Consider the following 13204-nt stretch of genomic DNA (forward strand, 5'->3'; position numbering starts at 1 on the left):
CACACACACACACACACACACCACACATCGCCCTGCCTCACGTGAGCATGTGCCCGCCCCCTCACCTTGCCCACCCCTCACAGCCACATACACACCACTCTCCAATGTACACCACACACACACCCGTGGACAAGGGGCCATATCATCCACACCCCAGCACGCAGATACGCATTGCTCACGACTCTTGCTTGCAAGCGACTGAGATCCAACTCAAAGGGGCTTCAGGGTCAGAGATCACTTATTTGCTCGCCCAATTGAGAGGATCAGGGGTGCATCTGACTTTTGGCATAGCCCGATGAGGGGCTCAGTGATGGCATCAGAAAGTGTCTCTCTCTACTTCTCTTATTTTCTTCTGTGTCACCTTCCTTCCCGGGCAGACCGGCTCCAGGCTGCGGCTGGAACGACCACCCTGTCCTCCCAGCCTAAGTGGCAAGGCCGACTCTCCTTGGGCTGTCTCGGATCACGTGCTCATCCCGGAACCCACCGCTGCGGCCAGGGCTGTACAAGACTGTAAACCTTGATAAGACCAGATCACACACATGGCCAGAGCCTGGAGAGGGGTGGTCCGCCCCACCCAAACTACGGGAAAGTGGTAGTTTGGTGATTCGCCAAAAAAGGAGGATGAGATATAGGGCAGGTAACAACAACAGATGTTCACTACCTACACTAATCCAAATGTACACAAAGGAAGGCATGGAAATCTAGAGGGCTGCAGGGGTGTAAAGATACCGGCGTACACACTGAGCCCTTGTGCAAATATAAATTCTGCCTGGCCAAAGTCTACCTTTTGTACCTTTTCAATGAAATATTGATTTCAAATACATGAGTGATCCAAACATACGCTGTTAGGACTTCAAAGAAGGTGAAGCACTGTTTCAAATGGTTTGGGGCTTGATTGAGTTGAGTTTACAAAAGAAGAATTTGGATGGAAAGATCCAGAAATGCGAGGAGTCATTAGACGGGAACAGGAATCCTCTGGAATGGAGCAGAAAAACTAGGTAGTGAGGAGGGGGGGGGGACTGAGGGTTTCAAAGTCCAGACGAGAGCTCATCCTGTAGGTCACAGAGGCAGTGAAGGTGTGGGGCAGGAGGGCAACATGGTTAGAGCAGTGTTTTAGGGAGATTAAGTGAGTTGAGATGTGTAGGTTAGGTGGTAGAGGCAAAACTGGAGGCAGGAGACTAGACGGGGGCTACTGCAGAACATAAGTGGGGAGCCCTGTGGTGGGGTGGGAGCAGTGAGGTGGGAAGGCAGGGATGGAATCGAGCTTACGGTAAGAAGAAAGAACCAACAGGATATGGCAGTTGATCGCAGGGCTGGGTCCAAGGTGAAGGGAAGCAAGATGGTGGCTCAGATGCACTTGTGGTAGCTCCCCGCTCAACCCTAGCACCTACCTTCTGCTCCAGCCAGATTGGTACACGCATTTGCCAGAGCGGCTGCTGGACCCACCCCTGCCATCGCGTTTGTCCCACCGGCGCCAGACCAGAGCTCCTTGCAGACAGCTCGGGGTCCTCTAGTGTCCAAGTCTGGTTCCTATCTCTGTGCCGGCCTCTGCCTGGCAGGGCACTGGCCCGGAGTGGATGTTGCAGAGTGAATGTGCAGACCCTCCCCTGAACAGTTTACACTTGCCTCCTTCCTTTTGTTCATCACACGTGCACGCGAGTGCATGCCTTCACTCCAGCAACAGCATGATGAGGCCACCATGGAACTTCTGTGGTCCTAGGGTGCCTGGGTGGCTCAGTCGGTTAAGCGTCCAATTTCGGCTCAGGTCATGATCTCACGATTCGTGAGTTCGAGCCCCGCGTCGGGCTCTGTGCTGACGGCTCAGAGCCTGGAGCCTGCTTCAGATTCTGTGTCTCCCTCTCTCTCTGCCCCTTCCTGCTCATGCTCTGTCTCTCTCTGTCTCAAAAATAAATAAAACATTAAAAAAAATTTTCTTTAAAGAACTGGTATCTGAATCCCGTGGATTCCTCACTGCTGGGATTGTCCCCGTGCACATGCTACTGCCCCACAGCCAGGTGTGACGGAAAGCCACAGGATGGTAAATGCAATCAAAAGAATTTTGGAGCCACTTCCTAAGTGTGCGGAGCTGGGCGAGTTACTTAATCTATGTCTCTGACGTTCCTTTTCCTCAGCTGAAAATGCAGATACAGACAACTACCCAAGAGGGCTGATGTGAACATGAGATAAAGGAACGTTTCCCCAACAGTTGCAGGTTTCCAGTCAATGTCAGCCTGATTTCCACCGCCTCTCTTTTTCGCGTCCCCCTGACTTTCCTAAAGCCTCCCTCCATGCAGCTTCCCCACCCCTTCTCCCCCTTCAGCACCACCCCCGTGGAACTTGAGCAGGCACCTGATTGGACACATTGGCCTTGTAAGAATTAAAGTCCCAAAAATGAACAAATCAGGAAACTATAGATGCTGGTGAGGATGTGGAGAAACGGGAACCCTCTTGCACTGTTGGTGGGAATGCAAATTGGTGCAGCCACTCTGGAAAACAGTGTGGAGGTGCCTCAAAACATTAAAAATAGACCTACCCTATGACCCAGCAGAAACACTGCTAGGAATCTATCCAAGGGATACAGGAGTGCTGATGCATAGGGGCACTTGTACCCCAATGTTTATAGCAGCACTCTCAACAATAGCCAAATTGTGGAAAGAGCCTAAATGTCCATCAACTGATGAATGGATAAAGAAGATGTGGTTTATATACACAGTGGAATACTACTTGGCAATGAGAAAGAATGAAATATGGCCTTTTGCAGCAATGTGGATGGAACTGGAGGGTATTATGCTAAGTGAAATAAGTCAGTCAGAGAAAGACCTATCATATGTTTTCACTCATATGTGGATCTTGGGAAACTTAGCAGAAGACCATGGAGGAGGGGAAGGGGAGGAAAAAAGTTAGAGAGGGAGGGAGGCAAACCATAAGAGACTCTTAAGGACTGAGAATAAACTGAGGGTAGATGGGGGGTGGGGGAGAGGGGAAAATGGGTGATGGGCAGGGAGGAGGGCACTTGTTGGGATGAGCACTGGGTGTTGTATGGAAACCGATTTGACAATAAATTATATTTAAAAAAAAATTTGAAGTCCCAGTATTCCCTCTTGCAGGGTGGAACAGTATCTCGTGCATCGTTGTGTCCTCCAAAGTGCTTGCCCAGCCCACGGTAGGTGGCCAGGTGGATTCGAGCTAGCTCGCAAGGGCTGAGGGAGGTGGCAATTGGGGCTGTAAGGAGGACTCTAGGGGAGAGTAATAAAGGGATAGCATGCAAAAATCTGCCACCATGCAAAACACAAGCTTGCAAATCCAATTCCTAGGGAGCTGGCCATGCAAACTGAGCCCTGCCACCCTCTTGTCATCCCCAGCTCTCAGCCCAGGGCCCCTTTCCCTGCCAGCAATGGTAGTGGTGGTGGTGGTTGTCGAAACAGTAGGGATAATGGTGGCAGCCCTCATTTATTGGGTTCCCACTAATATCAAAGTGTCAGATCTCGGGGCACCTGGGTGGCTCATCAGTTAAGCCTCTGACTTTGGCTTGGTTCATGATCTTGCAGTTTGTGAGTTCGAGCCTCGCATTGGGCTCTGTGCTGATGGCTTGAAGCCTGGAGCCTGCTTCGGATTCTGTGTCTCCCTCTCTATCTGCTCCTCCCCTGCTCGTGCTCTCTCTCTCTCTCTCTCTCTCTCAAAGGTAGATAAACATAAAAAAAAATTTTTTAAGTGTCAGATCTCTTGCATATATTATTTGTATGAGGAAGGTACCATTAACCATATTTTACAGATCAGGAAACTAAAAGCCCTTCAAGACTTGACCTCAAGTCTGGACTAAGTCCAAAGCCTGCACATGCTCTTTCCAGCGACGCTTTCTTACAAAGTCAGTATCCAGGTGTCTCCACCAAGGGAAGCGGTAATGTTGATAATCCAGAAGAAATTGTCCAAAGACGGTTTTCTTATTTTAGTTAGTAACTTGAAAATATATCTATTACATTTATTCAATTAGTATATGGCAAACATCTAAATTAGACCTCCTACTTTAGGGATTCTGACAGACTTAGGGGACCTCTCCCACCAAGAGGAAAAAGCTCCATACAGGCAGGGACCTTGACTGTCTCATTAATGACCATAATGGCAGCATTAGAAATGCCAGGGCACCTGGGTGGCTCAGTAGGTTAAGCATCCAAATCTTTTTAAAAAAATTTTTTAAATGTTTTATTTATTCTTGAGAGAGAGAGAGAGAGAGAGAGCATGAATGGGGGAGGGGCAGAGCGAGAAAAGGACACAGAATCCGAAGCAGGCTCCAGGCTCCCAGCTGCCAGCACAGAGGCCGACGCAGGGCTCAAACTCACAAACCGCGAGATCATGACCTGTGCCGAAGTCGGACGCTCAACCGACTGAGCCACCCAGGTGCCCCAAGCACCCAGCTTGATCTCAGCTCAGGTCATGATCTCACGGTTTGTGAGTTTGAGCCCATGGGAGCCTGCCCTGACAGTGAGGAACCTGCTTGGAATTCTCTCTCCCTCTCTCTCTGCCCCTACCCTACTCATTCTCTTTCTCTCTCTCTCTCTCTCTCTCTCTCTCTCTCTCTCTTCTCTCAAAATAAATAAATAAACTTAAAAAATAATAATAAAATTTTGGGAAATGCCTTGCAGGCATGCCACCAATAATAGGATGAATGAATTTACAAATCAGTAGCTCGGGTCAAGGAAGGGCCTGCTATCTATCACTCAGAAACCAACCTACCTCCCAGATCCCCTGGGATCTAAGGGCTAAGAAACCCCAAAGCAGGACACAGTGACTCACTCGTAGGTCTTCTGGTAAGCTGCTGACCTGAAAGGTAGGAATGGACTCAGAAGGAGGGCCATTGGTGTGGCCCAGCCAGTTTAGCCTCAGGGAAGTGTTAGGCAGGCTCCCATGGCAACACAGTTTGGTGTGTGTTTATGTGTTCCCAACAGAATTCCAGGCTAAGGCCATCTATTCCCCAAGGCCAGGGGCTGCCTCATCTCCTTCCTTGACTCCTCAGGTTTCCCAGGTGATCATCTCTGGAAACCAAGAGAAGCCTGAGCAGCAGAAGCAGCCTTCAGAACATAGAAAGCAGAGGAGAGTCTCAAAAAATTAAAAATGGAACTACCCTATGACCCAGCAATTGCACTACTAAGTATTTATCCAAGGGATACAGGTGTGCTGTTTCAAAGGGACACATGCACCCCCATGTTTATAGAGCACTATCGACAATAGCCAAAGTGTGGAAAGAGCCCAAATGTCCACTGATGGATGAATGGATAAAGAAGATGTGATACACACACACACACACACACACACACACACACAATGGAGTATTACTCGGCAATCAAAAAGAATGAAATCTTGCCATTTGCAACTATGTGGATGGAACTGGAGGGTATTATGCTAAGTGGAATTAGTCAGGCAGAGAAAGACAAAAATCAGATGACTTCACTCATATGAGGACTTTAAGAGACAAAACAGATGAACATAAGGGAAGGGAAACAAAAATAACATAAAAACATGGAGGGGGATAAAACATAAGAGATTCTTAAAAATGGAGAACAAACAGAGGGTTACCGGAAGGGTTGTGGGAGGGGGGATGGGCTAAACGGGTAAGGGGCACTAAGGAATCTACTCCTGAAATCACTGTTGCACCATATGCTAACTAATTTGGATGTAAATTAAAAAAGAAATAAATTATTAATAAGAAAAAATAGATAAAATATATACTGTTTGTGCAAGACTTAAAAAAAAAAAAAAAAAGGCAGAGGAGAGAAAGGCCTACCCAAGGAGAGGGCCGTTTCCCCTCCCAGATTTGGGCTTCTGTCTCAGAAGTGTCCAGCTACAGGAGTCAAACTCATGGGTCCATGGCTCCCATGGCTCCCACATCCAGCCACACTGACCCTCCACCTCCAGCCACCCCTTCCCACCCATGACCTGACCCTATTCCACATGGCATCCAGCACCTACACAAACCCCCTCTCTACCTGCCCAGGTCACCAGACCAGGGACCCTCCTTCTCTCTCTCTCTGTCCCTCCAGTCTGGTTCTACCCTAAGCACCTCCTTCAGGAAGCCCTCCCAGACATTCCTTTCCAGGCTTCTCCCCACCAGCCCTCCAAGCCTGGACTCTGATTAGACACCCTCAGCTCTGACCTGGTCTCCCAGACTCAGGCGCAGGTTCAGCCACTCCCAATGGCCTAGGAGTTCCCCTAAGACAGTAATGACTACATTTCATCCTTACAGAAACTACGAAACAAGTGCTATCTCCATTTCAGAGCTGAGGAAACAGCCTAGAGGTCAAGAAAAGCTTGTGTTGCACAGTAGCCAATTGGAAAGGCAGAACTGGACCCTCTCTGCCCCCAGAGCCTTGTCTCGCCTTCCTGCCTTACACCTCCCTCTCTCCCTGTCACTCCAAGATAGTGCCAGATGCCAGGGCACTCCCCATACCATAGACCTTTTATAACCCCATTCAAGCCTCACAATTAAGCCTATAGGAAAGTACAAAATAGCCTCATTTTACATCTGAAGATACGGAAGCTCAGAAACTTTCGAAATATTTCCTAAGGTCACAAAGCACTTAAGCGCCAGGATCAGAATTCCACCCAACCCTTCTGGCTCTAAAACCCAAAGTTAGCTTTCCCAAGCTCTTAGGTCTAGCCAGAGACAGGCGGAGGGAGGCAGGAGATAGCAGCATCGTCTGCAAGCCAGCAGAGAAAGCCAGCACTTCTGATAAAGGAAGATGCCTTCCAGAAGGCCTCCAGACGCTGCCTTGTTGATCTGGGGAGACCCAGGAATCCCAGAACAGCTGAGCGCCCGCTGGCGTAGCTGGCACAACTGACCTCTGGCTCTCCACCCTCCCTCCTTATCCTGCCAGCTGACATGCCCTCAGGCCCTTTCACATCTGTGAATTCCTACCACCACTAAGTGCTCTTGGATTTGGGATTAAGATGAAATGGAATGAAAATTAATTTCCATTTTGAGAATTGTTTTATTCTTTTAATATTCATGTGTTTTGAGAGAGAGAGAGAACAAGAGAGAACAAGCAGGGAGGGGTAGAGAGAGGGAGAAAGGGAGAGAGAGAATCCCAAGCAGGCTCCACGCCCAGAGCAGAGCCCAATGCGGGGCTCGATCCCACAAACAGTGAGATCATGACCGGAGCCAAAGTCAAGAGTGGGACGCTTAACCAGTTGAGCCACCCAGGCGCCCCTTGAGAATTGTCTTAAACCATTCCTAGAACAAGGTAAAGTAGCTGAAAAAGATAAACTTGGAAATCTAATAACATGTGTTCTGATCTCAACTCAGTCTCTAAATTGCTGTGTGACATTGGACAAGTCACTTCCCCTCTCTGAGTTACAGTGGCATCTGTGTAACGAAGGAGAAGCACCATTTATTTCTGGAATTCCTTCCAGTTCACGTAAATCCATGTGGTTTTTAGAAGTTAGAATTTCCCGAAGTTATTGCAGCATAGTGGGGACAGCATTAAACTTGAAATCATACCTGATCTGGGCTCTCAGCTATAATTCTCTCGTATATCAAATGAATTCTATGGTGACAGTATTTGCAAGAGACTTTCTTTGCCCTGTAAAGTCCCTGTATAGGACTCCTACTGTGGTGGGAGAAAACTACAAACTCTTCTCCAAGAATTCACCCTTCCTCCTGTCCTTCATCTCCCACCTTTACTTAAAAGGCCCCTGTGATGAAGCATGCCTTCGACAATACTCTGGAGTCGGCCATAGCTCCCTTCTACTGCAGTAATAGCCAGTGAACATGACAGCATCCTCACCTTCACGGAACATTGAAAGGGGCCAAAGGATAGACTGGACGAAGGACTGGCTCATCCAAGGAGTAATAGGAGTAGCACTGAGTGACTAGGGTCACTAGAAGCTAGGTCCCCACTCGGACCTAGACTGGGTCAGGCCTGCTCAGAAGCCGAAGAACAGAGGACAGTGGGAGCAGCAGGAGCACAGCAAGGGCGGGACAGTGGGGAACTGCCCTCAGGGATGAAAATGATGCTCCCAGATGGTCTGCAATTCTAGAAAAGACTGAGTAAGGCAAAGTCAGGCCCTGGAAGGAATGCAGTTGAAGGTGTGTGTGTATATAACAGACTGCCTCACGGAGAATGGGCCCATCAGAGTCGTAAACCTTATCTCCCACCTTGGGAGAGCAAAAATAGTTATCTCTGAGTTCCCAGGGGCTCAGGCTGAGTCAGAGCTGGGGGCTGAGGGGGTGGTGGACCTGGGCAGCGTGCCTCCAGGGTGTGTGGTCCATGAGGAGATGGGACCAAAGGAGGTGGGAGCAAAGGGGGAGAAGAGTTGGATCAGGATAACTGATCCCAGCAAAGGCTAAGGTCTCAGATTCCTAGTGGCCAGCCCCGAGACAGAAAATTCCCTCCCAGGGAAGTTCAGTCCCAGGGCCGGTCAACACTGTCACCTCAACCTCTGGTTACTGAGCTCTGGGGTTCCCTCACAGCTCTTCCTGGAGCATAATGGAATCTCGCTCTCTCTGCCACCAGTAACTACCTCTCTAGCTTTAAAAACCACATTGAGGGGCGCCTGGGTGGCTCAGTCAGTTAAGCGTCCGACTTTGGCTCAGGTCATGATCTCACCAGTTTGTGAGGCCGAGCCCCGCGTCAGGCTCTTTGCTACTAGCTCGGAGGCTGGAGCCTGCTTCGGATTCTGTGTCTCCCTCTCCCTCTCTGCCCCTCCCCCACTCACACTCGGTCTCACTCAAAAATAAATAAAATATCAAAAACTTAAAAACACACACACACACATTGAATCACTCTTCCTCTTAGAGGACAGGAGCAGTACCCAGAAAACCAAAGGACCCAGGTCCCAGCTCCAATCCTGGTCTTCTCCCCCCACCCCCTTACTCTGAGCTGGGCTCTGAGTCCCTAGGAGGGGCGAGGAGAAAGGAGGCAGTGTTCTTTGGCTCTCTGGGTTCCTGAGAAATTCTCCACCTTCTTGTGATGTTCCCTCCTCCTTCTTGCAGGCAGCTGAGATGGGCCCTGGAGACGTGTTGGGGTGAAGGGCCCCCCTGCAGAGTGGAGGGGGAGATGACACTATTACCTGCCCTGAAGCTCTGACACGTACACATTCTCCCTCCACCCTTCTGTCCCTGTGCCCCTCCACCTCCCCAAGTGGCTTTGCTCTGAAACGTCCTCTCACCATGCCCAGCCAGATTGATCCTCTATAAACACCACTTATAGTGCCGTCACTCCCCAGCTCAGGGCTTCCCATTGCCTTTGGGAAAAGCCAAACTCCTCCTCTGGTTGAGCTGAGCCTTCCCTGCCTGGCACTAGCTGCCTCCTTGCCCCAGCCCCAGGGCTGTGCCCTTCCCTCCCACAACACCTCCCTACCACTTGCACCTGCTGAAACCTTACCCTTCCTGCAGGCCCTGGCTCCCGCACACCCCATTCATTCTGCAAACATTTACTGAATGAAAACCACACACCAGGCACCTGCCCACACAGCCTGCCCCCGTCACACCACCTCTGGGAGTTGGCACTCCCAGAGAGACCCCCAAAACCAGCCTTTGTTACACCCCTGGGCTGGGTTACCCTTGCCCGAACACCTCCCTGGTTGTAAACCTGATCCGCAGGCATCTAACATGCCTTGAACATCAGCTAAGGAGGCAGTCTTCCATATTTGTCTCGTTTGGTCCTCCCAATGACCTTGGGGGATCAGTGTCATTATCCTTCCTCACAGATGAGGAACCCAAGGCTCAGAGAAGTTACTTGCCCAGCAGCTAGTAATCGGGGCATAAAACAGAATCCCCCAAATGCCAAGTAGAGGGCCCTCACGTCAGCACCGAGTCACTTACCTTAAAAGCAGGGTCGTGTCTTACACGTGTTTCTGTTCCCCTTGGTACTCAGCACAAAAAGCGGTTTGATTCACGACATGAATGAATGAATGAATGGTTCTATGATTCTACTCTACCTGGGTGAGTCTTCTTTACCACTCTGATCCCCATTTCCTCTCTCCCACGTTCCTTTTTTCTATCTTCTCCTCTCCTTCACTCTGGGCCCCAAGGATCCAGAAGATAAGGGAGAAGAGAAGCCATGATTATTCTCACTGATACCAGGGAGTAGATGGGCCTCAGGAAGGCCTCCGTAGCCTGGAAACAGCCTGAAGGAGGGAATCCAGGATAGAAAGGTTCCTCCCTACACCCACCGCCCAGTCCGATAGGCCAAATGAGTCTCAGTCCTTATCTCCATCCCTCCGCAATTCCAGCAGGACACAGGCTGGGCAGGAAGGGAGCAGCAGGGACGGTGAGATAACAGTGAGGGGGCAGAAAGAGGCCTAAATTCTGTGACTCATCACCTTGTGCCTTTCCCAAGTGGGGCAGGGTGGGGGTGGGGGGGTGCCTGCACACTTGAAATTCCAGCCCATCCCCGGAGAGACACTCGAGTGTCAGTGAACTGGACAAGAGGAGGAGGAAGAGCTCTGTTTACCCCCAAACCAAGGGGCCACCATGGCAACGGAGGCCAGGGCCATCAGAGCAGGGAGCAAAGGTCCCAGGCAGAGTAGGGGCCTGGCTGCCAGCCTGCCAACGGGGCGGGCTGCCCAGACCATGCCAGCCCCCTTGTGGCCTGAGCTCAATCTGAGAACTGAGGAGAGGGCAGTCCTGAGAGAGAAGCCACCCGTTTTACAGATACACATATGTCCTCATCCCACCCCTCCCCTTTCTGGGTGCTTTCTCTCCAGAGACCAGACACACACAGACAGGTACTGAAGCAGGGGGAGCTCTTTGCCTCTGTGCTGGAGCAAAGAAGGAATGAGGACCTGAGCCAGCCACTGGGAGAGGCGGAGTGGGGGTGTCAGTCCGGGAAGACTTCCTGGAGGAAGACAAGGCAGAGCAGAAGGAGGAGAGTGTCCCAGACCAAGGAAAACGCCACGAAGTCTTCAGAGCAGAAGAGGGTGTCTCCTTATCTGGAGACATCACGCCTCGCCCTCTGCCAGGCACCAGACTCCTAAAGGGGCTCCCGAAAGGACTTCCATGGCTGGCACCACCTTAATGCCTCCCTTGCCTGTTATCTGTATTCACCCCCAGCCTTCACTCCTTCCTGCAGGTGGCACTTCCTGCACTCAGGGCCAGGCCTTCCACCAGTGCTCTCAACTCTGCCCCCTCTACTTGCTCCGTCAAGTGGCCTCTCTCTCGGTCCTGCTACCCCCACTGCCATGGATTTCTCCCCTCTTCCTGTATCCATGTGCAAGCCCTTTCCTCCTTAAAAAAAGAAAGGAAGGAAGGGGAGAGGGGAGGGAAATTATCCTTGACCCTTGACGCCTCTCTGTCTACACCTAAGTTTCCCAAACGAAGAGGCCATATTCATTCTCAATTCTCGCTTTACCCTGCCCACTTCCCCCAGCCACCAGCCATGGAAATCATTAAAAACACTAACGATCTGGGGCGCCTGGGTGGCGCAGTCGGTTAAGCGTCCGACTTCAGCCAGGTCACGATCTCGCGGTCCGTGAGTTCGAGCCCCGCGTCAGGCTCTGGGCTGATGGCTCGGAGCCTGGAGCCTGTTTCCGATTCTGTGTCTCCCTCTCTCTCTGCCCCTCCCCCGTTCATGCTCTGTCTCTCTCTGTCCCAAAAATAAATAAAAAAACGTTGAAAAAAAAAAAAAACACTAACGATCAATTAATAGCTGAATTTGGTGGACTCTTTTCAAGTTTCCTCTTATCTGACCTCCCTAGAATTTTGGACTGGACACCACTGACCACTCCATGGTTCTTAAAGGACTACTTTACTTCCTTGGCCTCCTGACATCTCCTTCTAAATTTCTTACTATCTCTCAGGCCATTCCTTTCCAATCTTCATTCTTGAATCCTCTTTATCTGCCCACGACTTGTATCTGGGGTCCGTTATCTCTTTGATGGACCACGTACTCATTTGGCACGATTACAGATTGCCAGCATCTCCAATCTAACTCAAGAGGCCCATGTTCTCAGGAAATCTACCCACAGAGGCCAGACCGCGAGCCTTGGCCTCAAGCTCTTTTCCTCTGGCCAATCCCATCCACTCCAGGATGTTGGCTCCCAGACTCCCAAGAGAGCTGCAGAACTGTGTTTCCTTCCAGTCACCATCTGGATGTCTCACCCAAGTCTCAAAATCAGGAGGTTCCAAGCTGAAGTCATTATATAACGCTACCTGCCTAGCCTCACTTCCTCTCATAATTCTCATCTGATGGACAGCATCACCCCTTCCCAAGCAAGAAATCTATCAGTCACCTGAAGTCCCGGCGATGATACTATCATCTGCCTCATATGGTTCTTATAAAGCTAACTAATGCGATATGTGTAAAGCACGTAGAATTGCACCTGGCACATCATAGGTTCTCAATAATTGTTAGTTATTATTGTTGGTATTCGTACTTCTTCCTTCCCCATACATCCAATAGACACCAAGGCCTGCCAACTCTAACTTCTAAATTTTCCTTGAATCTATTTTCTTCCTTGTGTTTCCACTCATTTTCCCGTAGTTCAGGCATTCATTATCACTTGCCCAGATGACTGTCATAATCCCCAATATTGACCCTTCATACGTTTCTAAGACATCCAGCTGGAATAGTCTTGCCAAAATGCAAAATGATCACAACACTTACCTGCCTCAAGCTTCAATGTCTTTCCAGATCCTGAAACAGTAGCCCACAGCCTTTGGTGCATCCCTGGGGAACTTGTTATAAATGGAGGCCCAGACCCCAATACCAAAGGGTATTATTCTGCAGGTGTGTGTGTGGGGGGGGTGCAACTTGGACACCTGCATTCATAACATGTTCCCCAGGGACATGGAGGCCCTCTTTGACCTGGCACTCGCCAACCATTCCCACTTCATCTTCTGCCTCTTACTTTTCTCTGCTACCTATTGGCTCCCCATATAGTTAACACATATCTATTGCTCACCTAATAAGTGCAGGGACTAAAAACACAATGATGAGCAAAACAGACATGTCCCTTGGAGCTTACTATCTAGTTAGAGAGAAAGATAATAACCGAGTAATCACATTAATGAGGATATAAAATAAACTGCTATAAATTATTTTAATGAAAGAAACATGATCCTATAAGAGTATATTACAAAAGAACATGGCCTAAATTTGAAGAAGTTAAGGAAACTTCCTTGAAGAAGTAATACTTGACCTGAAATATGAAGGATAAGTTAATAGAAAAGGCTGCAGTAAGGGAAGAGAATGATCTAGATATAAGGCAT

The sequence above is a fragment of the Panthera uncia genome, chromosome B4 (genome assembly GCF_023721935.1).
Source record: "Panthera uncia isolate 11264 chromosome B4, Puncia_PCG_1.0, whole genome shotgun sequence".
NCBI lineage: Eukaryota > Metazoa > Chordata > Mammalia > Carnivora > Felidae > Panthera > Panthera uncia.